We start from the raw sequence: 27,854 nt of genomic DNA, 5'->3' as shown, positions 1-27,854 counted from the left end.
AGTGGTGGTAGTGAGGCACCTTCAAGCATATGGATGAGCAGAAGACATTGCCAAGAGGAAGCTGAGGTAGAAGAGGAAGGTCAATAAAGTTGTCAGGGTATTGTGGCTTAAATAAGTTTTGAAAGCCCATGTGGGCCATCTCTAGGAATGACTGAGAAAGACATGGGCACAGACCCCATGAAAAGGCTGGAGACTTTCCCCAGATAAATGGGAACATGAGCAAGACCCTCATCTGCCTCCATAGTCTGAGTCCTAAGGATAGTGCGTTTACTATTATCTAATTCTCACAAAAAAATAAATGATTCTGCTTTGACATTTGACTTCTAGTTTGGTCAAGACTCCCTATTTACCTCTCCCCCCCCCATTAGTAAATAATTTATCATTCGTTCTCCAATTATGTATTAGCTGTGCTTTTAGCAACAAAAATTTAAGAAGTACTGCAAAAAGTTACATTATTTGCACCTACCATGGTTTCTAGTAGGAAGCCAACAAGCATATGATGATATATGATATTGTAAAACGTTGGATGGCTGTATATACAGAGTTAAATTTAAAAGTGAGTGAATGCATATGTGTGTGTACTTATTTACTCAAGTAAGGTTTAATGTGATACTACTTATGAAATTTCCCCTAGTATTTCACGTTAGATAATTTTTAGATTTTATACATGTGAAATGAGACATATGCTTCTGTTACATGATAATATTTTTGAATATATACACAAAGATTTAATAATAGCTTCCTACAAATTACTGTACTTGGGTAGTATATGATGCCATCAAGTACTTCTGGGAAGATGTTGATTGAAAGCAGCAAGGAAATCAATATGTGTGAAACATACTATGGGCAAGCCCTGTATACTCAATATCTTATTTAAACATTCATTAGAGTTTTAATTGTTTTTACAAAGCAACTTATTCCTAGGGAAGCCAGTCAGAGTTGTCTCAAAGTTGATCTGCCAACCCCTAGATACTTGGGAGCTATTATCTAGGAACCCAGAGGAGCCTTAAAGAACTACGAAAAAAAAAACCCAAAGTAGGAGGTTGAATCCTGTTGCTCACGTTCAGCACTTACAATACAAAGTCAGCTATCTCTGAGGTGCCCAGCCAGTTGTAAAAATGACCTTATAATTCTTTATTCAGTAACTAAGCAGATCTTCATTGTTTCTTCCCTATTCAACCCACTTCAGAGGCTTATTGACCTAAAGCAATATGAGTTAAGAATTAATGCATGACATATGGATAAAGTGAACTTACTCATTTTCTTCTAAACACGGTGGTAAAGTGGTAAGAAAATAAAGAGACAATTTCTGCCAAAAGCTTAGAAGAATGCAGAATGGGCAAAGGAAAAATCATAAGCTTCAAAAAATGGAGAGATCTATGTATAAATATTGGCTCACTTATTAGCTATGTGATTTTGAATAAGATATATGTCTGAGTCAGAGTTCTTTAACATAAAAAATGGAATAGTAATATCTGCCTATTATGATCACTATGAGGATTAAATGAGATAGCATATCAATTGTCTATTTTAATGAACACACTGTACCTGCTAATAATAAAAATATTGTTATAATTACTCATCTATAAATTCATAATGAATACAAAGATAACTCTATAGCAATTACTTGAGTGGTCAAAATTTCACATAGTTTCACTCCTGTAGGTACCATAAGTATCCAGATGAATCCCTTAGAAAATCCTCAACAGCCATTTTCTCCTATACTGAGAAAAATCTTCCTCCTTTGTCCTTGTTTATCAACGCTGTCTCTAACGTTGCATTCTTGCAGCATGGACACATAATCACTCATAAATTAAGTTGATAAATAAACAAATTAAACAAGGATTGAATAACCATGATGATAAAGAATTAGAAGTTGAGAAACTAGATAGGATTGGATATAGACTATGGGAACCTTTTTATCACCTGCCCTTTTCAAAATCCAAATATTTTATTTATGTTCCTTTAAGGCTTAATAGCTATTGATATTATGATCAAAATGAATATCTGCTTTATTCAGCAAGAAGATTCTAACAGTTTAAATATAATCTGAGGAAGGATTTTCTTTTTTGTTTTTCTAACTTAGCAGCAATCTTTTCCCACTAGAAGTCCTTTTGTAGTGATATACAGGCTCAATATGTTCTATAGATAACACAGCACAAGATCAAAATGTGCAGAAGTAAAATAAATGGCGTATGAGGATCATCTGTTGTCCGTGGGCAGCGCGTTGGCAGCGATTCGTTTGCTTTCCTGCAGACTTGACAGGCGTCCTGCTCCCTCCCGGGGAAGCTAACATGTTTTGGCGGTGGCTGCAAAAGCAGCTTTGGGTGATTAAATCTTAGTCTTTCTGTCAGGAAACTGCCTGTGATGTCTTTTCTCACAACTGCTTATGTCTCATTACAAACCTCTTTACCTCTCCATAGACTTAGGCATTACCCATTATATATGTTCATAGGCCATGTTTTATTAATCAAGCCATTTACCTTTATATTTTAGATGAAAATATGGTTTCTATGCTAATTAAAAAGAAGCTAAAATACAGAAAATACATTTCTGTAAACATTGAAATTTTCATATGCCTTGAATTCTAAACTCACATGCTTTTTTTTAAAAAAAAATAATGAATTTTTTTCTCTGCTGTATATAAGATTTCTTTCAACATTTTGAATATGTACTGCCTTATTTTCTTGTTTTTATTGTTTCTGATAAAAAGTTTGCTAGAAATATTCTCGAGGTTTTTTTTTTTTTTTTTGTACATAATTGGCTGTGCCTTGCCACTTCCAAAATATTCTCTTTACATTTCTCTTTCAGCATTTTTACTATGATGTGTCCTCCTACCTGGTGTTTCTCCTACTTGATGAAGTTCTTGATGCGTAGTTAATGGTTTTCACCAGATTTGTGAAGTTTTCAACCATTAATTATTACAACATATATTTTTTTTCCATTCCTTTCTCTTACCTCTCCTACTAGTCTCATGTGTCAGTTCAATGTAATGTCTTCCCACACTTCTCTGAGGGTTTATTTACTTTTATCACCTTCTCCAACCTACACTCTATTCTGGCTACACAAACTGTTTTGACCTCTCTTCAAATTTCTAATTCTTTCATCTGCCAACTTAAATCTATAGCTGAGTACCTCGAAAGAACTTTTCCTTTCAGTTATTTTACATTTCAACTACTAGACTTTCAGTTGGTTCTTTCATATAATTTATATTTCCTTATCGATATTCTCTACTTGATGAGACATCATCGTTATACCCTCCTTTACTTTTCAAAGCATACTTTAATTATTGAATATATGTATAAGGGCTCCTGTAAAGACTTTGTCTAATAAATCTGACCTTCGGGCTCTCTCACAAGCAATTTCTGTCATCTGTCTTATTTTTTTTTTCTGTGTATGTGTCATGCTTTCCTGTTTCTTTGAATGTCTAATAACACTTTGTTGAACACTGGAAATTTTAATCAATACATTGCGACAACTCTGGATACTGCCATCGACTTCGGGGATTATCTTTGGGTTGTTTGCCCATTTGTATAATGACTGGAACCTCCTTAGATTCTGTTTCACAGTGAATTAATATGAGGAGAGCACAAAGCCCTCTATTCTTATGACATAGAACCTTGGCTAAATTTCTTAGCTACCTCTCCGGTGCTGGGGTTAGGGACAGTTGCTTAAGTTTCTTAGACTAAAACCCCTACTTTATAAATAGTAAGCAAAGGGGGGCAAGCAGCCTCTGGTCTTCTTGGCTTGACTCTCATAGCATAGAACTTCAACTAAGAGCACATTGGGACAAGAACAAGCAGGGGTTTAGCCTTCTCTGTCTGCTATTCCAGACGGTGCTCTTCACGTGGTGAGTGGGCCCGAGTGGAGAAAGGGGGCTCTTAATAGCACTCACCTGGAATTTAACCTCTGTAACACAAAGCTGAGGGAATATGAGAAATTCTGGTGGACTGTCCCTCTAGAAGAGAACTATACTACCTTGATTGATAGCTGGGAAAGCAGGAGTAGCATTTTCCCAGCTAGTCCCAAGAAGAGTAGAGCTCCTTTCACACTATGCTGAGGGCTCAAGGCATAGGTACTAACTCAAGCACCACAGACTCTTGCTGTTCATTCCAAAATTTAGTATATTTCCTTGAACGAATGTGTCTTTATTTCCTATATGCTCTAAGGATAATTTCCAGGGACCTTAAATGTTTTTGTATTTTTTATGCTGTTTATAACTTTTACCAATTGTTGTTTTATTGGTGAATGATTCCTCAGAGCTTTTCACATCACCAGTCCAGAATTCCACATGGTTCTTTTCAAGTAAGTTAATTCAGGAAGGTTATTTGAGTCAAATGGAAAGTTACTTGAGATTTATAAAAAAAAAAGAAAAGAAGTAGCTTGAATAACTCTCTAGAGTTTATCATAAAGTGAGTATGTATTTATATAACCATACTCTCCCATTATACTAATCTTATTTAAAAAAATGTAGCAATCGTTTGGTACTTCTACCAGATAGGACCACAACTCTCTAACTATATTGGTCCTAACTCATATTGTATGAAAAGCAAGACCGAAAAGTATCAGCTAACTTCCAGGTAACATAACTGTATGGTAGGCAACATTTGGCACCCAATTAGGCAAAAGTTATAATGTCTGAAATCCAGTCAAAGATTATCAGGCATGCAGAGCCTGGAAAATAAAACCTGTATTGAAAAGGAAAAGCAATAAAAGAAACCAATGTAAACAAATACAGAACTATACACATGCTAACATTAACATATAAGAGTCTCAAATGTAATTATTTTTGGATAATATATACTCAAAAGGTTGAATGGAAATATGCAAGATATATAAGAGACCAGTATCAGGGACGCCTGGGTGGCTCAGTGATTGAGCATCTGCCTTTGGCTCAGGGCATGATCCTATGGTCCTGGGATCAAGTCCCATATTGGGCTCCCTGCATGAAGCCTGCTTCTCCCTCTGCCTGTGTTTATACCTTTCTCTTTCTGTCTGTCTCTCGTGAATAAATGAATAAAATATTTTAAAAAAGAGACCAGTATCAAACTTTTATAGATGAAACCTATAATATATGAGGTAAAACATGTGCTGGTTAGGATGAATGACAAATAAGAAATTGCAGAAAGATTAGTGACCTTGAAGACAAAGTAATATAAACCATCCAAAACAAGTTGCAGAAGAAAAAAAAAGTTATAATAATAAAAAATAATGTGAAGGGGCTGTGGATAAATTTAATACTCTAATACATGTGTAACTGTACTCTTCATAAAATACAAAAGCAGGTATTTAAAGAAACAATGAAAAAAAATGAAAAAAAAATAAAGAAACAATGATGGAATATTTTTTTTAATTTGTTGAAAAGTAGGGGTGCCTGGGTGGCTCAGTTGGTTACGTGTTTGCCTCCAGTCATGTCATGATCCTGAGATTGAGCCCCAGTGATGGGCTTCCTGCTCAGCGGCAGCCTGCTTCTCCCTCTTTCTCCTCTGCTCTCCCTGCCTGTGCTTTCTCACTCGTGCACTCTCTCTCTCAAATAAATAAATAAAATCTTTAAAATAAAAGTCGTCAATAAGTGTAAGTGCATAGATCAAGATGCTCAAGTACTATTTGGATAAGGAAAATTACCCCTTATCATAATTTAAATTTAAATCACATCATAATTTAAATTGCTCAAAACAAGTGACAAACAGAAAAATTTAAAAATGGAAAGAAAAGACAATGCACAGAGGAATAAAGGTAAGAATGACAGCATATTTCTTATCTGAAACAATTTCAGCAGCGATAGTGGGAAAATACAAAGAAGAAAAATTATCAACTTGTAACTACATACCTAGCAAAATAGAAGTAAGGAATGCAAAATAAACACTTTTTTAAGAATGCAAAATTGAAATAATTCACCAGTTGATCTGCACTCCCAGAAATAAAGAAAAACTGTCACAGTAAAGAATTGTAACACTAGATGGAAACATAGATTATTACACAGAAATAAAAGGCACCCAAAGTGCTAATTACATGAGTACACACAGTTTTGCCTATTGTTTAAATCTTTATAAAAGTTAATTGTTCAAACAAAAATAATGATGTATTATGGAATCTATTGCTAATGCATGTGTAAAATTAATAAGAAACGTAAACTAGAGATAGAGGGGGAGAAGTAAATGTAAAATATTAAAAGCATTTATAATATACTTGAAGTTGTATAATGTCAATTAAAGTAAGGCATTGATAAAGTTACATACTATAAATTTAAAGTAATGCTAAAACAAGTACAAAAAAAAGATTAGCCAAAAGTCAACAAATGAGAGAAAATGAAATAATGAATAAAACTTAATCCAAAGGAAGGCAAAATAAACAAGAGATGGAGCAAGTAGAAAACAGATACCAAGATCAATAATCATATTAAAAGTAAATGGTGTTAAGCACCCCAACTTTAGTTGATTTGCCTGAGAAATATGTCAATTTCTGGGCCTCAAATTAAATATTTGCAATTAAAGTAGGTTAATTTACAGGAAAAAGTTTGTGAATTTAAGAAAAATCTCACCGAATGGTTGAAGCAGGTTTTGTGAAATCAAGTGTAAACCCAGGTCAGCCTGTAGAGGAGGTAAGCAGGTGGCTGAAGGAGAGGCAATATTAGCAGTGGTTGTGGAAATGGATCCAAGACAAATGGAAGGGTGGAGGACCCTGGAGACCCAGGGGGAAGTTACAGGATATGAAAATAGGGGGGTGTTCACCATGCAGGCATGTTTATCTCCAGCAGGTTTCAGGGTAGCCCACCATAGATGCAAAAGGGCAGTTAATAGCATTTATGGAACCTCTAAATATTTAAAAATTGTTTTTTTTCTCATTCCATTTCCTCATTCCTACTTTCATTTCTTCCATCTTTCCTTCCATAGTTCTTTCCTCTCCTCTTATTTCCTCTTCTTTTCTCTTGTTTTCCCTTCTTTTTTAATTTCCTGTCATTTTTGTCTTCTCACATTCTTTCCTTCTCTTTTTTCTCCCTTTCTTTTTTCTTTCCTTCTGTCTTTTGTCCCTTGCCCTTTCCTTTTTTTTTTTTTTTTTAAGATTTTATTTATTCATGAGAGATGCAGAGACATAGGCAGAGGGAGAAGCAGGCTCCATGCAGGGAGCCTGATGTGAGACTCGATCCCATGACTCCATGATCACTCCCTGAGCTAAAGGCAAATGTTCAACCGCTGAGCCACCCAGGCGTCCCTGTCCCTTGGCCTTTTTACCCCTTTTGCATCAAGCACATTTATGTGCCAGTTATTGTAATAAATACATTATGATAACTTTTTAATGTCTTACAATATACAAGAAGATAACAAGAGTTTTGGCAATAAACTACTGGTTGGGATATGATTAAAGCTTCCACAATACTGAGTGATGTACTAGGAGCATCTCTCAGAGTTCCTGGCAGTTTATTGCACAAATGCACTTGCATTTTCAGGAAATATTCTGATGAAGCTATCATATTAATTGTGCCATTATTTCCCTCATCAATCCATCTACTTGAATTAATAAATGGAAATGTTAATTTCAAGAGAAAGCTCTAATCAAGTAAGAGGTTTGCATTAAAGAATATTAATGATTTTATTTAAAGTAGAATCTGAACTATTTTTAGCTCAGTTTCAGTCTGAGGTCTTTGACTTATATGAAAAGTCAAGGATAAATATGCATCTTCATTTCTGCTTTTTCACAAGTTGTCTGATCTCACTGAATGTGTGAAGTCAGCTCATTTAATTTTAATTTTTGCTTTCTGTGCTAGTCAGATTTATAGAATGGCCCTCCAAGATTTCCTGCCTTAAACTCTGGACTATGATTATAATCATTAGATGATTATGTTTTGTTACATGGGAAGATACATTTTTGGGGAAATTATGAGTTAAAGGAACATTATCTTGGTAGATTCAATCTAATTATAAGCCATTTAAAAACACTATTTTCTCAGATCACCTGTGTGGCTCAGTGGTTGAGTGTCCGCCTTTGGCTCAGGGTGTGATCCCAGGGTCCTGGGATGGAGTCCCACATCGGGCTCCCCGCAGGGAGCTGGCTTCTCCCTCTGCCTATGTCTCGGGCTCTCTCTGTGTCTCTCACGAATAAATAAATAAAATATTGAAAAAAAACACAATATTTCCTCTGACTAATAGAAATAAGGAAAACAAGTTCTCCAAATGTGATCAGGATTGATGCACTACCCTAGCTTTGAACATGGAGGGAGCTACATATAAAGACCCTGGAAACAGCTTCAAGGAGCTCAGAGTAATTCCTGGCTGACACCAAGGAAAAGATACCTTTATTCTACAATGATAAGGAGCTGGATTCTTCCAATAATCTCAATAAGCTCAGATGAGAATTCTGTCCCTGTGCCCCAGATAAGAGCCCCATCTGGCTAACACTTGATTTTGGCCTTGTGGGACTGTAAGTAGAGAATCCAGTCTGCCCAGACTTCTGACTTAACAGGATGGTGAACTAATAAATGGGTTTTGTTTTAAGCGGCTCTGTTATATTAATATGTTATGGTAAAGCAAACCAGTATAGATTTCTTTTGAACTTTTATGTATTAGCATATGTCTGCAACTATTTTCAAAAATATAAAACAAAAGAAAAATCAATGCTGATCCAAATCCATCTAAAAATGATCTAATATTTAACAAATAAATAAAAATCGTTACCCTACTCATCAGTCTTTCTGCCTTTCCAAAATTCTAATTTTGTTCAAAAAGGATTACTGAGTAACAAAGAATAGTATTTTAGCTGGATAAATTCATAAATTTAAAATATCATGCATTTCATAAATTTAGTGAAAGCAATCAATACTTACTAAGCAACTACTGTGAAAAACACTACATTAGGTCTCAGTGAAATGTTAAACAATTTTCAAAAAGATTACTATCTGAGGAGGCATAGGTAAGGCAAATTCTAAGAGAAGCCTACTTCTAACTTTTTTCTAATTTTAATTTGTCTGGCTAATTCATCTATCAAGCCTTAGTTTATTTGGAACTCCTCTGGGTTAGCCTTCCCGAACACACCAACATCTGAATTAGAGGCTGTCATATGTGATGTATTAAGGACCTGATTCTTCCCTTTCAAACTACTCCTCTCAACTTTATAAAGTGATAATTGTAATTTGACTACCTATATTTTACAGAAAATTTTAAGTCTCTTGAAAACATTTCAAGATCTACTTTTCTACCATCTAGTGGTCAGAGCTAATAATACTTAAGCAGATGTTAGTGAGTAAGTAGATTTTTGAATAAATGAAGTGAGTATTGAAGCATAAATAGGGATTATCCAAGTGAAGAACAGAAGGAAGGGCTTTTCAAGCAAAAAAGAAACTTATGGAGATGGGAAAGACTGTGGTGTGTGTCATAAATCACAAAGAGAAAGTGAGAAAACGTTACAGTGAATAAGACGAATTATTATGAAACAAGAATGTGAGAGATGTTACGGAATGTCTATGATTCTTGTAAATTCTGTTATTTTGAAATTATTTTATAACAAAATTAATAAATTATTTGGAACTTACCGAAATTAAAACTAAGTACCCCAAATTGAAGAAAAACTCCTGGACCTTTGACTTTGTAATGTGAGTTACCTAGTACAACCTTTTTTTTTTTTTTTAAGATTTTATTCATTTATTCATGAGACACACACACACACACAGAGAAAGAGAGAGAGAGAGAGGCAGAGACACAGACAGAAGGAGAAGCAGGCTCCATGCAGGGATCCTAATGTGGGACTCAATCCCAGGACTCCAGGATCATGCTCTGGGCCAAAGGCAGGCGCTAAACCACTGAGCCATCCAGGGATACCCCGCCACAAGTACAAGTACAAGCTTTTAAAAAAAATTATTATTATTATTAAAATTATTATTTTCAAGTTCTTTATCAAGAGCTGATGTATACTGACTTCTTTTCCTTTTATGGTTCTAAAATTCTCGATCTTTATATTACCTCACAGAGTCTCCTACCCAGATGGAAATGTAATTAGCATTTAATGCAGATTTTGTCACTGATTGTTCTATAGAACAATTACAATTGTTTGTATTACTGTATTGCCGGACAGTAATACAAACACAGGTAGTATATATAAAATCACAGCTGTGCTATATCTTGGTTTTTAAATTTCTTCTTAAGTTATATTAGTGTCCTCAACTTACTCTCCCAAACAAAATAATTAAATAAAGAATTTCAATAGTACTAAACACTGAGCAAATAGATATATTCTCCAAAGTACAATAGTTGTTGTGGGAATGGATATATCTTTTGTTAAGATATATCAGGTTCAAAAAGAACAGCTTGAAAATGTGTCATTGGAGGAGAAGATTTGATGGAGACTTGGATGTGTGTTGTTGTTGTTTTACTGATGACAATGGATGAAAAGAGCCTATGTAGGGTTCCTAACACATCCAAAATTAAGAGCTAAAGCAGATCTAGAGCATTACAACTAATATCAGATATTCAAGAACATTTAAATCAACTTATCCTTTTCATAAACTTCTGATATGACCAGGGAATTATTTCATATGCTATTAATATAAATAATACAGTAGACTGTAATTAAAATATACTGACTCAAATACATTCATTTTGATTTCTTTAGAACTTGGAAGAAGAGTAAAAAATAGATCTTTGTGATTTACCTAATAAAATGCCATCTTTTTTAGAAAAACACACTTAAGTTAATTCAGTATACCAGTACAGTGACACTATATTGATACTTAGTAGGCCATGGTGCTTTTAGAAATCTTATTTTGTGTGGGAAAAAAAAAAAAGGAAAATACTTTTTCAAAAATTTCAAGGTTCTAGTATGTTTTCACTTTGAAATTAAGGTATTTTTCAATGTGTAATTCTTCATAGAAAAATAAATTTAGTTAATTTTTATCTATGTTTATACACCTGTATTATTGGTTTATGTAAAATATTCATAAACATTCTTGGAAAAACTTTGCAGATATTTTATGTCAAGAACAGAATTATAAAAAAAAAAAAAAAAAAAAAAAAAAAAAAAAAAAAAGAACAGAATTATAAATTGGTTATTATCGGGACTTCTGGGTGGTTCAGTGGTTAAGTATCTACCTTTGGCTCAGGGCGTGGTCCTCGGGTCCTGAGATGGAATCCCACATTAGGCTCCCCTTAAGGAGACTGCCCCAAAGATACAAATGCAATGAAACGCTGGGACACCTGCACCCCGATGTTTCTAGCAGCAATGGCCACGATAGCCAAACTGTGGAAGGAGCCTCGGTGTCCAACGAAAGATGAATGGATAAAGAAGATGTGGTTTATGTATACAATGGAATATTACTCAGCTATTAGAAATGACAAATACCCACCATTTGCTTCAACGTGGATGGAACTGGAGGGTATTATGCTGAGTGAAGTAAGTCAGTCGGAGAAGGACAAACATTATATGTTCTCATTCATTTGGGGAATATAAATAATAGTGAAAGGGAAAATAAGGGAAGGGAGAAGAAATGTGTGGGAAATATCAGAAAGGGAGACAGAACATAAAGACTGCTAACTCTGGGAAACGAACTAGGGGTGGTAGAAGGGGAGGAGGGCGGGGGGTGGGAGTGAATGGGTGACGGGCACTGGGTGTTATTCTGTATGTTAGTAAATTGAACACCAATAAAAAAAAAAAAAAAAAAAAAAAAAAGGAGACTGCCTGTCTCTCTGTGTATCTCATGAATAAATAAATAAAATCTTTAAAACATAAATAAGTTGTTTACTATTTTCTGTTAAGTATTCAAAAATTAAAAAAAATATTTTATTTATTTATTTGACACAGAGAGAAAGAGCACAAGAGGGGAAGTGGCAGGCAGAGGAAAAAGGAGAAGCAGGCTCCCTTCTGAAAAAGGAGACAGATTCAGGAATTGATCCCAGGACCCTGGAATCATGACCTGAATTGAAGGCAGACACTTAACCAACCGGGACACCAGGTTCCATGGCATTCAAACCTTTAAAAGCTAGAAGACATACTTTGTGCTTGGTGAGAGTGATTGTTATTCTTTAATTTACTATCATGGCTTAATGACTGTATGTCTAATTATACTCAAAGTAAAAATTGGTGCAACATATATTCAGTGACCCATTAATTACCCATTTCAACTTTATCATATTTGTTATTTATTCATCAAAATTTACTTCATGCTAAGGGAAATATTGCTTTTTGGTTATGTCAGTGTTATTAATAATATATTTATAATATTTTATAGAGTAAATACTAAAATTGCTTTGTGAAGTGATGGTAAAATCAAAATTTTTGTAGCTCTTTTTAAAAGAAACTGGGCCAAGAAGTAAGACAGGAATACCTCTCTTCCTTGATAACCTCAGCCCACTTGTCATACCTGTTGATGGATCTATTATCCCTACGGCAGATAAACTATGTCTTTTACAGTAAAGATGGAACTGATTGAGTAATTTTATGTAATAACGGTCTGCCTTACCTCTTGTTACCAAGTTACCTCTTGGCAATATGGAGCTAGAAATAGTTTCCCACATTAAAAAAGTAAATAATGCTCCATTTATCACAAAATTAATTTCTAAGATTGTTAGGATGGGAAGAATGTGTTACACTAATGAATTGATGTCGTTGATTTGACTCATTAGCATCTTCCAACATTTTAAGAAATGGTACAATAACTTTTGAAACAAGTGGAAAGTATACTAGCTTATATCTAGAGAGATTTTCTTAAAGTAGATATTCTTAAAGATACTACAGAAGTTGGCTTAATGTATTCTCTTAAACTGAAACTCATTCTTGGGGAAAAAAAGGTTTACATGCATTTGCGAGTCTGACAACAATGAAAAGTTCTCATTGATTCTCATTACATGACAATGCAATTTTATTATTATCAAAGGCTGCTGAGAGATTAAGGAGCAAGAGAAACTCATGTAATTACATAATTAAAAGGCTGATCTTTGGATGGATAGCAGAGATTTCTTTTTAATCTTTCATAAAATTACTAAGAATGGTAATGTGTAAAGACATCCAAAATGGACAAATAATGTCCTAATTTCATAAAAGAGAAAAAAAACCTGTTATAAAAAACACAGATTAAAAAATTTACAAATTTCTAGATTACTTAACTTTGAGGCAATATTAGAAATGGAGGAATTCAAAATTTCTAAATCATAGTTAGATTTCACTAGCAAGCAATTTTTTTTAAAGATTTTATTTATTCATGAGAGATGCACAGAGAGAGGCGGAGACACAGGCAGAGGTAGAAGCAGACTCCTTGCAGGGAGCCCCATGTGGGACTCATCCAGGACCCAGATCATGCCCTGAGCCAAAGGCAGATGCTCAATCACTGAGCCACCCAGGCATCCCACCAGCAAGCATTTTTTTGTTCAAATCATTTTCTTGTCTTTACACACATGAAACAATTAACTTATTTTATGATATATCACTATAGAAGCTAACATCGATAAGTTGGCTGAGCTAGTGATTGTCAAGTTTCCCTGCTATAAAGTTATTCTTTATTATTTTATGTATTATACTCTTTAAAAAGAAATCACTATGTGCAGCCCACAATTAAAGAATGAAGGATTACACATCACCTGTTTGAAGGGGCAGTCTCTATACAAGTTATCTGGAATTGTTCTATTTTTCTGGAAAAATGGGACATTTATCTGTTTTTCCCATTTATTTAGTAATTCAATAATTTATGACAATATGAATTCATTCATTTTCTGAATAATAATTTTTGTATTATAATCCAATATTATTTAATTAATTTTGTTGCTCAAATTATACTAGCATTGGCCATTGATAGCTCTTTTAGTGGCTGATATGTCCTTTTGACATAACCCCATTATTGTGTTTCTTTCTCTTTTTTTTTTAAGTCAGTTTATTTATTCATGATAGAGAGAGAGAGAGAGAGAGAGAGAGAGAGAAGCAGGCTCCATGGAGGGAGCCCAACTCAGGACTCTATCCCGGGATTCCAGGATCACGCCCTGGACCAAGGCAGGTGCTGAACCGCTGAGCCACCCAAGGATCCCCTATTGTGTTTTTTATTTGATTTGGTTTTTTTATCCATCTGTTGTGTACTTTCTTACTTTCAGGCATCTTAAAATGCTCTAGGCTCATTTTATACACTTCCTGACCAGTCCTCAAAATCAGCTACTTCTCTAAGGATCCCTTGTTCCTTTATGGTCAAATGGTTTAGAAAATAAGATCTGGGCACTAAGTATGCTCATTGCTCCTGAGATGCGTTTACTACCAGGTCCTCTGAACTGACAGAACAAGAAAATATAGGTGTGCATATACATGTGTGACTATATTACATATATATACATATACATATTACACATCTGTATATAGACAGATCTATAAATGTTTTCATGTAATCATTTGCATCTATATTAAGCTAAATATAAATTCATACTGTTCTTCAACTCAAATCCATTACTACATGGATCATTTTAGACTTCCCTTCTGGCTTATATGTAACCTACCCTTTCACTGGAAAAAAATTGACTCCTATCATCCACCATCCATTTATTTAATTGTTTGATTCCAGTATACATATATAGTTGTTTCAGGATTATTAATGTATATATTCTTGGTCCCATCCTTATCAACTTATGTACAGTTCTTGCTTTGGTATAAAGACTCCATTCATTTCCACAATGGCTACTCTTCCACTTATACTTGCCACAGAGATCTTTTTTGGATGTTTGTGTGAGAACTTGATGGGTTCCTGGAGGCAATGTCCATGAAAATGTGGAGACCCAAAGGACTTACTTATTACTATACCAGTCTACGCTCAGTCTCCAGCAATTCCTTAATATTTCCATGTCTATTTCTTACCAATTAAATAGCTCCAGTGTCTTCTGCTCTAGGCAAGCAAATCTGAATTAGTATACTCCCTGAATATACCTGTATCTCCAGATTCTAGGGTGATCCAATAAATAGACTTCATTTTCCAGGGTTTTTTGTAGCTTTTTATGGTTGTAATGCCCAGAGTGATGAAGTCTGTGATCTCCATGTTAGAGCTGAAACTGGCAGTTAAAAGGCATACTTTTTATTATGAAAGTCAGGAAGCTGAGGAAGGAGTAATTACTTCCTCCTAGATACACCACTGATGAATTAAAGGTACTTATATTGTCATTTTTATGCCATAGAAACTTTAAAAACCATGACAAATTTGATGACAGTGAATTATTTCTTGAATACTCTGAGGTTTACTGATTGGATTTTTTACTATTATGGGATGTTTCCATAGAATGTGCTTGATTTTTATATTTATACATCTATTTACACTGATGTTCTTGTGATCTTGTCACAACTGACTTCCTGTGTGAGATCTTTATTTTTTTGAGATAATATGTGCTGCATTCACACATCTCACTTTTTCTGTATACTCCTTCTGGCTGTTCCTTAGAGAAAGAGGTGGCAAATGAAACTTCTCACTTCCAAGTTTTCATCTCTTCAGGGGTAACAAATTGTTATCTTCTCAGGCAACAGTTTCACTGAAAGAGAGAGGTTTTTTTCCTCTCTCTTCATTACTTATGTCTTTTCAAATTTCCAGGCAATATGGTTTCTAAAGCATGGTCCCCAAACTAGGCCATTTACATTTTTATAGAAATAGCTTCAGAAGAGCCTAAACTGTCACTGCATTTCTTAATTGTTTGATTTTAAAAAGTTTTTTTTTTAAATTGCAGCTCTTCAAGAAGCTGATTTGAATGTCTGGCCAGTGTCTACTCAGCTGGACTGTTGGTTAGGAAGTGTGGGGAAGTTGAGAGAAGTCAGCCTCTGTCCTAAACATCTTATAAAGAGTGGGCATTTCTAGAAGCCTTTCTAGTCTTAATTCCCACCATCATGTAGAAATTAACATAAATTGTGCACAAGTCTTATGCAAGTTCAAGAGAATAAAAGGAAACAATTTTGCTAATAAATAAATAAGTATGTAAATAAAAATGTTCGTAGTAACTGCAATAATGTTGTTTCCGATGCTGGCAACCAAGACAGGTGCAAGATCAGATCAGTTGCAAGATTACATCACTGGTTCAGCAGAAGACCTAGAAATTGGACACTGATGGGCAACTGTTCACTGTCATGGAAGCATCTACACAATGAATCTCTGGGTCTCTCACTAACTCAATCGCATATATTCTACTTAATTAACATAGATTTGATGACATAATTATGTTATCTAGAGACAGAAGTTGAGGTCAAAGAGTATTCAAGGTACCATGGTCACTTGGAATAGCAGCTAGCTAAATAATAACTTTATGTCTGAAATTCAATTTTGGAGCCTCGGCTACAGTAGACTTTCAACATCCTGTTCTTATCGGATGTACTAGGAATACACTATGTAAAAAAATTAAAATATGTAAACAATAAGAACTGAATTTTTAAAATCTAAAAGGGAATTTTTTTGGATATACCAATAGAGACTAAAAATAGCATTCATGAAATTGGAGGTAGAAAACACCATTGAGAATTGGTGTCTCTTATATTTTATCAATTCATATCAATTCAAATGATGAGCATTGGGTGCTGTATGTAAGTGATAAATCACTAGATTTCACTCCTGAAACCAAAATTACACAATATGTTAACTAACTGGGATTTAAATAAAAACTTGAAAAAAATGACCCACATGTTTCTGATTATGCTGTAACATGTACATTATCCACATTCTTCCTCACTTTTTCCTGGTTTCTTCTTCTTTTTTTTTTTTTAAGATTTATTTATTTATTCATGAGGGACACAGAGAGAGAGAGTCAGAGACACAGGCAGAGGGAGAAGCAGGCTCCCTGTGTGGAGCCTGATACAGAACACAATCCCAGGACCCCGGGATCACAACCTGAGCCAAAGGCAGATTCTCAACCACTGGGCCACTCAGGTGCCCCTGCTCTCTTCTTTCTTTCAGTTTGTTTTAAGTTTACTTCACATATGTATTAAGAGAAATAGGATTATTGCCTTTAGAAATTTTCTTCTAAGCAATTTAATTTGAGTACCCAACTGTAAATCTTAAACCCAAGCTCTCCAATCCCTGTTTCTGCGTATCATACACAGAAATGACTAATATCATTCGACTTCAGAAAATACTTTTATAAGAGTTATGAGGACATCGACAGAGTTTCAAAGAAGTACAAAATCTGCATAATCAGTCCCGATCACTGCTTTGTACTCCAAATCTGTATTTCCAATTACCACTGGAACATCTGTTCTACTAGTGAACATGTTTAAACTTTTATCATTTGTGTGGCTAAGAGTAAGGATAAAAACCTTATTAACATTTATTTTAACATTAATCTGAATTTAGGCATTGTGGATTCTTGAGTCTGTTATCTTGGATTCAACTTTACAGTCAGTTTCCTCATCTACATAATAAGAAAAGTAATGCCTGAATTAGTGTGAAAGAGTTTTTTCAACCGAAGTATATCAACTTTCTTTGTAAACTGAAATATATAATACAAATAAAAATTAGAATATATAATTGAAGCAGCATTCACGTCCATGTAAAGGGCAAATGCTAGAGATTTTAAAATTAATGCCATTTGTCACTTTTAAAAAAGTACTAAATTCTTTCATAACTGACTATGATAATAAATTACATTTGTTCAGCTGTGAAAACATTTTGTCTAAAATTCAAATTCCAAAAAATAAATAAATAAAAAATAAAAAGAAAAGAAAATTCCATTTCACTATAAATATTCTTTCTTTTGTCTGTACATTTATACCTATTAAAATATACTGTATATAAGCAGAAAATTGACTATTAAAGAATACCGTATGTAAATATATATATTTATGAATTTTGTTTTCTAGGTCACTTCTGTTTGTTACTAATAAAACAAATCCCTACAACTCTTAGCCATAAAAATGAATATAGTTGAAGACATTTGAAGCTTAATTCATATCTGCCTCATGTAATTCCAAGTTTCTAAGCCAATTAGTTTTGATTAGATAATACCTACTCTTGGTGACAGGTGTTGAGTATATAAGAAACTAAATTGAGCTTTAAAAATGCTGATAGAGGAAATCAGTGGAAGTAAGTATGGAACATCATAATGACATTTGTAACATTTAATTGTGTGGTGTTAATAGTTTGGCTACATTTGTGTATAGATGGTAGCTTTGGGGCAAAAATGTAGATACAGATTTTCATAAAATCCCAGGTTTAACAATGAGAAGAAAGTTTGTGAATCCAAAGAGAGTTTAAGATTGTTTCATTCTAAAAGATAGTTTGACAACACTGACCTGAGATCAAAGACAGCTATAATTTGTGTGCTTTCTTGTGGTGTGGTGTGGTGTGTTTACAATAAATAAAAGGTGCTTCTCTATATCTTCTGTGTTTACATCTATTTAAGCACTTATTTTACTCAATTGCAATAATTGGAGGTGTATATTGTACTCAACGGAGATAAAATTTTAATGAATTAAAGAAAGGTGGGCAAGGGGCACCTGGGTGGGTCAGTTAAGTGTCTGCCTTCAGCTCAGGTCATGATCTCAGGGTCCTGGGATTGAGCCAAGTGCTGAGTCTGTCCTGGAGTCTGACTGTCCCTCCGGCTCCCTGCCCGGTAAGGAGCCTTCTGCCCCCACCCCTACCCTGCCTGCTCGAGCACACACACACTCTCTCTCTCTCTCAAATAAATAAATAAAATATTAAAAAAAAAGCTAGGCAAGACATATTTCTCCTACCTCCATTCCAAATATTGAACCAATTCAGGAGAGGAAAAGAATCACTGTTGCTTTGCTTGGAATTCTTGTGTTCTTTGCATAACCAAGCTGACGTAAATCTATTTATACATGGAGATTTTAATGGACCAACTCTGAATCACTGGTGGAGATGTGTCATAGAAACGTCAGAATGAGTCCACTGAAGAGTTTGACAATGATTTTCTAACTATACACCTGGCAGGAAAATAGGAAAATGTACTTGACCAAATGGATTTTCCACTCTTGTATTCCCAGAGTCAATCAAGTAGGCAAAGATGGAATTCCGTTTCTTAGAATATGATTTTTTAAATTGCTTGGTTTTCTACTCCAAGAATTTTTATTTCTTGCTAAGTCAAATAATTTTTTTCTTGCTAATTCTAATGTTGAGTAAAGGATAATTTCTCTGAAAAAAATATAAATCAAGGCAGGAGAAAAGCAGTAAGTGAGCATGATTCCTTTATTTGCATCCTATTATTTTACATGCTAAAGAACAATTTCAGACCTAGACTTGAAATTACTCACATTAGACTATAAATAAAAACCTGTTCCTCATTTGCTGAGACATATTGGATAAAAGCAAGAGTAGAAATTCCTGATAATCTATAACTCATTAAAAACCTGCTTTATAAATAGCTGCCCATAATGTCCTTATGACAGGTAGATATTGCCAACATTTCTTTTTAATAGAGCATTTAGCTTTTTTGTATACATAAATCCAAGGCACTGATTAATGATTAGTGAACAAAATACACAATGAGTTGTTATTCTGCCAGAAATTGTTTTTCTACTTTCCATAATGAATAGAACTCTTTTCTTGGAATTCTGGAAGTGAATTTTCAAAGACAAAGATAGTAAATGAAAATGCACACAGACACAGGGAAGTGTCAATGTGCAGATCATATTAATAAGGATGAAATATTATCTTTACTACAAGAATGGCTGATATGCTCCAAGGAATTGCACACGTTATAGGTCATGTCAGGTAGGCAAAAATAGCTGAATATTATATTACATATCCTGATAAGTGAATGGGATAAATCTCAGATACTTGATAGCCAGCATTTCCCCCCATTTTCTTCCAAGAGCACGAAAGCATAGAAATGATATTACATCTCGTATGGTGAATGTGACACAGCCGTCAGTTGCGTTAGCTCTGCTTCCCTTCCATAGGAAGCACAATGATGTGCTGGTTCTAACTTCCCCAGGAATTTATTGACTTTCTGTTGTGAGATAGACAAATGACCTTCAGCTGAGCAGATGCCGAGCGCTTCTTAATACCCAGGTGCGAACACTGTTGAGCCAAGTGGTTTATACACACGTTCCTAATTTTCTTTGTATGGTACTTACCCCAAACTAAAAGCCACTGTCTCAGAAACTGCCAGAATCTGGGGTCCTCAGTAAACCTAGCTTCAGATGCCTATGGATCCTAGGTACAAATTTTTCAATATAAGGGTCGCAATGTAATGAAGAAATCAAAGTTATTTTGGAAAAGTACAACTGACAGCATGTTCTTTAATTGAATAGAGCTGACAAGGCATTTGGAAAGAATTGTTCATAAATATTTAAATGGACTCTTAGGGCAATAATTAAGATTGAATTACATTAATGTGACTAATTCAGTTTGTTGTTTTTTTTTTTCAATTACAGAAAAATCCATTTACTGAACAAAATTGTTTTGGCTTTGCCAGCTTTATTTTTTGCAGCCTAGTCATTTTAATTGAGCATCTTGTGTCTATCCATGCATTTGCAAATGTTGCTAATTCATCAATAGAAGGTGAATTCAATCTACATATTAAATAAGCTTAAGTTGAAGCTGCTGGTTGCAGACATCAAGTAACTTATTAGGAATTCTTTGCATCACTTTGTTCTGTAATGGCTGTGTAGACCCATTCTTCATTACATTGACACATTGATGGTTGAAAAAGAAATTAAGAAGCGAATGGCAGTTAAGCACACATAAAATAGACTTAGAAAGGGTACCAATGTATGACTTCAGAGATCTTGAAGGGAGAAAGTAGTCAGATGACTGCCACATGTGGAAACCCAAGCTTCATAGTGTCTGATTGCAATCACAGGTGCGCAGTAATGGGGTCGGTCATGCAACAGTTGCACTTAATTTTTCTTTGTTTCTGTTCCAACTTTTCTTCCTCTTTAAGAAGATGTATTTAACTATAGTGCCTGATTTCTCCTATTTGAAATTCAGATGAAATATGAATGGATCTTCAACGATTAAAGGTTTCTTAAGTCTTTGATAACTGGATGTATTAATATGCAACATTAATAATAGTGTGAGTTTTTATTACCAGTGAATGATTTTATTACTACATGTTCCATACACACACACAGTCATTTTAAGTATTCCTTCCAATAGAGTATTTCAGGTTGGAAGTTAGGCTAACTTTTGGAAGTTTATTTTTGCAACTCTAATTAGATTTATATAAAACTTTTAGGGCTCATTGGTGAATGTGTGAAGCAGGTTTTATTGCTTCAATCAATAAAACTTTTTTATCTGAAAAAATGTGCCTTCCCTTCTTTTCTGCTTTTATTCAGCAATAGGTTTTCTGATCATTTGTGTCAGGTATATTTTTAAAGTAATTTGTTGTACTAGCAATTACACTTACTCACCAAATGCAAGTATATAAAGAGAAGTTAGCTCCATGGGATGCTTGGGTGGCTCAGTGGTTGAGCATCTACCTACGGCCCAGGGCATGATCCTGGAGTCCTGGGATCAAGTCCCACATCAGGCTCCCTGCATGGAGCCTGCTTCTCCCTCTATGTCTCTACCTCTTCTCTCTGTGTCTCTCATGAATAAATAAAATCTTGAAAAAAAAGTTAGGCTCACAAAATAAGGTTAGAATATTCTTTTTACTCACTAGTCTTATATTTCTTAGTTACTTATTAGTAGCTGTTCTAGTATATATACTATATAGTATAGTATAGATGATGGCACTTAATGATATTTTTATTCCCAGCCAGTTGCAATACTATGCTCTTTATCTGCCTTATTTTATTTTTGAAATAATCAGATGAGGAAAACACTATTGCCCACATTTTACACATAAAGAAACTGAAGCTCAGGGGGTTAGACTCACAAGCTTAAGAGGAGAACAGTTCAAATCCCTACTCTTTCATTTACTAACCATGTTGTCTTCAACTAACAACTAAAATATTAAAATTCATGATTATTGATTTCAAAATAGGAATAATAATGCCTACCTCATCAGATTATGGGGACATTGAAATGAAGTAATCTGAGACTGGTACAAAATAAGCATTTAGTAAAGAGTAGGTACTATTATGGAACCTAACTGCCGTGCCCAAGATTCTGTGCCCACTTACTCCCATCTTTCACAGAAAATTCTGTATCAGTTATGTGTCCATTCTCTTCTCTCATTGATTTATTCTTTCCCACTGGAATTTAACTTTCAAACTATATACACATCTTCATGTAGTCCATCTTATATGCAAACAAACAAAAACAAGCAAATAAAAACATCTATACACTTAAAAAATTAGCAAAAAATAAAAACAAAAAGTATTGCTACCTATTGTAAGTTATTATGCCCTTTTGTACCTTCTAAAGTTGTCAAGTTAACTTATGGTGACATAAATCTGAATAGAAATTACTTTCTCACTACCCATCACTTTAAAAGAATTACAGAGGTGCCTGGCTAATTTGGTCATGTGATTCTTGTTCTTGAGGCTGTAAGTTCAAGTCCCATATTGGTTGTAGAGACTACTTAAAAATAAAACTAAAAAAAATAAAAGAATTGCAAAGTGATTTTTTTTGAAGTAATTATATGATTTTAGGTTAAATAACTAAAAGTATGTAATAATCAAAACAAAAAATAAGGAAACAATGAAAAGGAGGAGAAGGAGTAGAACAAAGATGAATACAAGGTAGAAGGAAGGAAGGAAGGAAGGAAGGAAGGAAGGAAGGAAGGAAGGACAGATGGAAGGAAGGAAGGAAAAGCAAATTACACAGAATACACTTATCTCATCCTCTATTGATCTCTGAGGTCCAAATCAAACTCTTCTAAATTATCTCCTTATAACAGTATTTATTGCTAAATAAACTGATACTGCTGAATCTTAATTTTATTTTCTCAATTTTCTAAATCATGTATTTATTTTACATGATGGAAGATGAAAATTGCCTTAGTTTCCCCTTAACTCCTACCTCTCATCCACCAGCATGGTTCCCTTTCTTTCATCCTAACAGTATATCCAAAGAACTCTGACACTCCTCTCCCCACAGTAAAACCCATCAAGGAATCCTTCTATTCTATTTCCTTATTCATCTGGCCTGTGTGACCTTTTATCAGCTACAGTCATAGTCCTAGGGTGCCCTTTCACTGTTATTCATCTTCCATCCTTGATTTCTCTCTCCTGTGTACAACCCCAAATTCTTGGACCTGCATCTTTCTCTTTCCTGGCTTACTCCTTTGGAGAAGCTGCTTATCCCACAAGTTTCCTGGAAAGGGATGCATGGGAAATAAGTTTCTTTAAGTACTTACATGTCTGAATATAGCTTGATAATAGCTTCAACCCTAAATAGTATTTGGATATAAAGTTTTAGATAATTTAGATAACATATTAGTTCTTCTCAGCCTTCTGAAAATATGTACCACTGTGTCAAAATTACTACTGAACAATCTGATGACTTTTTAATTTATGTTGCATTGTGTATGATTGGTTTTAATCTTTTTTTCTCCTTAGGACTTTTCCCTATATCCCTGTATTGTAAATTACTGGATGATCATCACTTGAAAGATCATTTTTCTAATTGTGGTGATGAGCAATTATTGTGATCTTTTACCATGGAATCAAATTATCTTTAGGTGATTTATTTTAAATATCTACTCAATAATTGCCTCTCATCTTTTTGTTGGTCCCAACTTTCACTCTTATTGATACTGTATGTTAAACATTTTATATAACACTCTATTCTTCTTTACTATTTTTTCTCTTTGCCTTTTTGTCCTACTTTCCGGGAGACTTCTTCGATATTATCATATTATAAGATTTCATCAAATATTTATTGACCTTTGACTGTCAAATGATAATTAAGAACAATATATAAAAAGACTAAGTGATGAAAACAAAAAGGACTCAAGTGTTGATACATACACCGCATGAATGAACTTTGAAGACATTATGCTAAGTGAAAGAAGCTAGTCACAAAAGACCATATATTGTATGATTCAGTATGAAATGTTGATAATAGGTAAAACTATAGGGACATAAATTAGTTTAAGTGGTTGCCTAGGCCTGAGGGTGTTGGAGAGAAATGGGGTGTGACTGCTAATGGAAACTGAATATTTTAGAGTAAGGAAATGTTCTAAAACTGATGATGATGATGGATGTGAAACTCTGTGAATGTACTAAAAAACATTGACTTGTGTCTTTTAAATGGGTGAATTGTATGATATAAGAATCATATTTCAATAAAGTTTTTATGTATATTTTTAAAAGGTTATTTGTGAACTTTGAAAACATTATACTAAGTTAAAGAAGCTAGTCACAAAAGGCCACATAATTTATGATTCCATTTATGTGAAATGTCCAGAATAGTTAATTCTGTGAAGATGGAAAGTAGATTAGTGGCTGCCTAGTGCTGCTGGAGTTGAGGAAAGTAGAGAGGAAAAGCCAATGAGGATAGTGCTTCCTCTAGGGTAAAGATTCTAAAAGCTGATTGTGGTTTTTGTTTCATAACTGTGAATACATCAAGGATTCACATACATAAAAATCATCGAATTGTATGTACACTGTAAATGGGTGAGTTTTATGGCATGTAAATTATATTTCAACAAGGCATTTAAAACACAGTAAAACAGCCTATTGAAATGGTGTGTGTGCTTGCATATGAGGGGGTCTTGCTGGAAGATGAGTTTACTCTCTATTGAAGTTTTGTTTTGATTGCAAACTGTCCATGTCTGGAGCTTTTGTTTTGTTTTCTCCTTCAGGCTAGTCAGTTTCTTCAGATATAAATTTTCTGATCTCTTGCTTAGAGCTAAAATCTGAGTGCCCTCACAACTGTAGCTAGTTAGAGAACAAGGATCAAAGTTGCAGGGTTAATTTTTAGAATTCTATTTAATCGCTTCGTTGCCAGGAAAGATTTTCATCCTCATCTTCAGGTATCCTTGGCAATCCTGAAACTTAGTTTGCTCTCATTGAGTTTTTCCAGAAGATAAATCATCCATCCCCTGCCTAATTATGGGGAGAAATTCACCTGTCTGACCAGGGTAGGATGAAGGAAAATCTGGACATTTTAACTCTTTCTTAATGCAGACTGTTAACTAGATCCACGCGTCACCCTGCCTTCAGGGATTGTTTTGGGAGTTCTTTCTGCTGCACAGACAGCTTGTTGCATCCTGCCTTCTTCCTCTGCAGGCACTGGTTTTCAGCTTTCTCTGTGTTACAAGTCATTTACTACATATCCTTTGACTTCACGCATCCTCAAAATATGTTGACACCTCACCTCTCCCTGCTGTCAACTCCTCTCTGGTATTCTCTCTTTGTCTCTCTGTCTCTCTACAGGTAAGTAGGCAGATAGATGATAGATAGATAGATAATAGATCGATCAATAGATCCATAGATGATGGGCAGATAGGGAAGATGGATGATAGCTAGCTAGTTTGATGATAAAGATTTCAGGTCCTGAAGAAGGAAGAAGAATAAAACATGTCCACTTCTCCACTTTTCCCTTTCACCTTTGTCCTTCACTATCCCACACAGGGGTTATCAATGACTAACCCTAACGATCAGTCTATGTTTTTTTTTTTTTTTTTTTCTTCTTCTTCTTCCTTGGATACTTCTTGCTAAGTCTTCTCTTTACAAAGACATTAAAAAAAAAAAAAAACACTTTTGCCCAAGAGTTCTGTAATGCTATTATTTTAGTTTTCCTCAATCTTCTGATACCACTTTTTTTTAAAAGTCTCAATTCACTATTGCATTTTTTCTGCGACTTCTTAACTTTTTGTTGAAAGAGCAAGAATGGGGCAACTGGGGCTTTTTTTTTTTTTTTTTTTGCCTCGTGTTTCTATGAGGAATCGGCTTTGTTCCTCTTCCATAGGAGCTCATGGCTCCGAGAGAAGAGAGTTATTGCTCTGTAGGAATCATTGCCTGGACTTCACTAGATAAAATATAAAGGGAACCTGCATGATCATTGTTTCTGATTCTGTTGTTCCTTTGATTCCAATAAACTCTCTCTTATATGTAGAATTGTTGACATAGAGAAAATCGACTCTTTCAGCAAGATCTAAATTTGGGGATGAAAAAAGGATGGAATGAATGGTTTCTCATTTTATTTTAGGAGACCATAATTCCAAAATGCTAGCAAGGGAAAATACAGGTTATTAAAATATCACAGGAATGGCAATATAACTATAAATAGGCTTTGGAGAATAATGAAGTATTTGGATTTCTAGTCAACTTTTAAAATTCTCTAAAGTGTCATAGAAAAAAACTCTTAAAGGTATTTGCTTTAAGATATATTTTTGAATGTTTTCATTTTCAAAAAATTGAGAAAAACCTATAGGAAGGGGACATAAAACTAACTTAAATTCATCTTTGATATCAAATGTATCAAGCACTTGAATCATGACCACTCTGCAATGTGACATTAATTTTTCTGATTTGATACTTTATAGTGAAAAATTAAAATATCAAGTCCAAATTTGTTAGTTGATTTATGTTTAGAATGTGTGACTATCTTATAGGTAATTATTATAAAATACACTTACATTTTAGCATTCCTAACTGTATATGTCAAATTTTTAAGTTATAACCACACTGGTCAGTACCTACAGGAAAACCAATTATTTCACAGTAAATTAATGGAGCCTAAAAGCTCAAGAGACTGGTGACAATGGTGTTTGAATGTTTTTACCTTTGAGTTACTAACTTATATCATGGTCATTATATTCTAAATGATGCTCTCTGATGATTGTGAAATAATTTGGAGTATAGGGATAGGACTATAAAACCATATATCTCAAATATCTAACCTTTACATTGAAATTAGAATTGAAGCACATAAGAATTGTTATCAGAAATATGTCTTAATTATGCCAGGCTTGGGATGCCTGAATGGCTTAGCAGTTGAGCATCTGCCTTTAGCTCAGGGCCTGATCCTGGAGTCCTGGGATCGAGTTCTACATTGGGTTTCCTGCGAGGAGCCTGTTTCTTCCTCTGCCTGTGTCTCCACCTCTCTCTCTCTCTCTCATGAATAAATAAAATATTAAAAAAAATTATGCCAGACCTTTCCTTATGTGGTGAAATAGAGGTGTTTTTCTTGGGGGTGGGGGGTGGGGCAGAGCATTCTTCTTTTTTTTAAATTTATTTTTTATTGGTGTTCAATTTACCAACATACAGAATAACCCCCAGTGCCCGTCACCCATTCACTCCCACCCCCCGCCCTCCTCCCCTTCCACCACCTCCAGTTCGTTTCCCAGAGTTAGGAGTCTTTACGTTCTGTCTCCCTTTCTGATTTTTCCCACACATTTCTTCTCCCTTCCCTTATATTCCCTTTCACTATTATTTATATTCCCCACATGAATGAGAACATATAATGTTTGTCCTTCTCAGACTGACTTACTTCACTCAGCATAATTATGCATTTTTATTATGCAACAGGCTAATAATTAAAAAAATAAAACAGTATAAAGTATTTTGGTTTTTAATCAGTTAGTTAATGAAAAATTATAACTAACGTATGGTCATTTAATAATGATGAAATGGTTTTTCGTGTATAAACTGTGTCTTAAAATTTTTAATAAATAGAAGTACCATAATTCAGATTTTCTATGATAGTTACAGAAGTACACTAATTATTATGTAGCTACATTTCTGTATGAGGTAAGCATATCCATAAAATATAGAACTTGATATGACCAGACTCAGATTTTAATCTTTCTAAGTTTGTACACTGGTTTCTATTTTAGTTATAATGAGAATTTCCCTGATGGTTAATATTGTTTTTTTTTTTAAGATTTTATTTATTTATTCTCAAGAGACACAGAGAGAGAGGCAGTAACACAGGCAGAGGGAGAAGCAGGCTCCTCACAGGAAGCTGATGTGGGACTCAACCCCTAGACCAGGATCACGCCCTGAGCAGAAGGTAGATGCTCAACCACGGAGCCACCCAGGCATCCTGATGGTTAATATTGTTAAAAATCTTT

Source organism: Canis lupus, chromosome 32 (assembly GCF_011100685.1).
Source record: "Canis lupus familiaris isolate Mischka breed German Shepherd chromosome 32, alternate assembly UU_Cfam_GSD_1.0, whole genome shotgun sequence".
NCBI lineage: Eukaryota > Metazoa > Chordata > Mammalia > Carnivora > Canidae > Canis > Canis lupus.
This window is presented reverse-complemented; position numbering follows the sequence as displayed.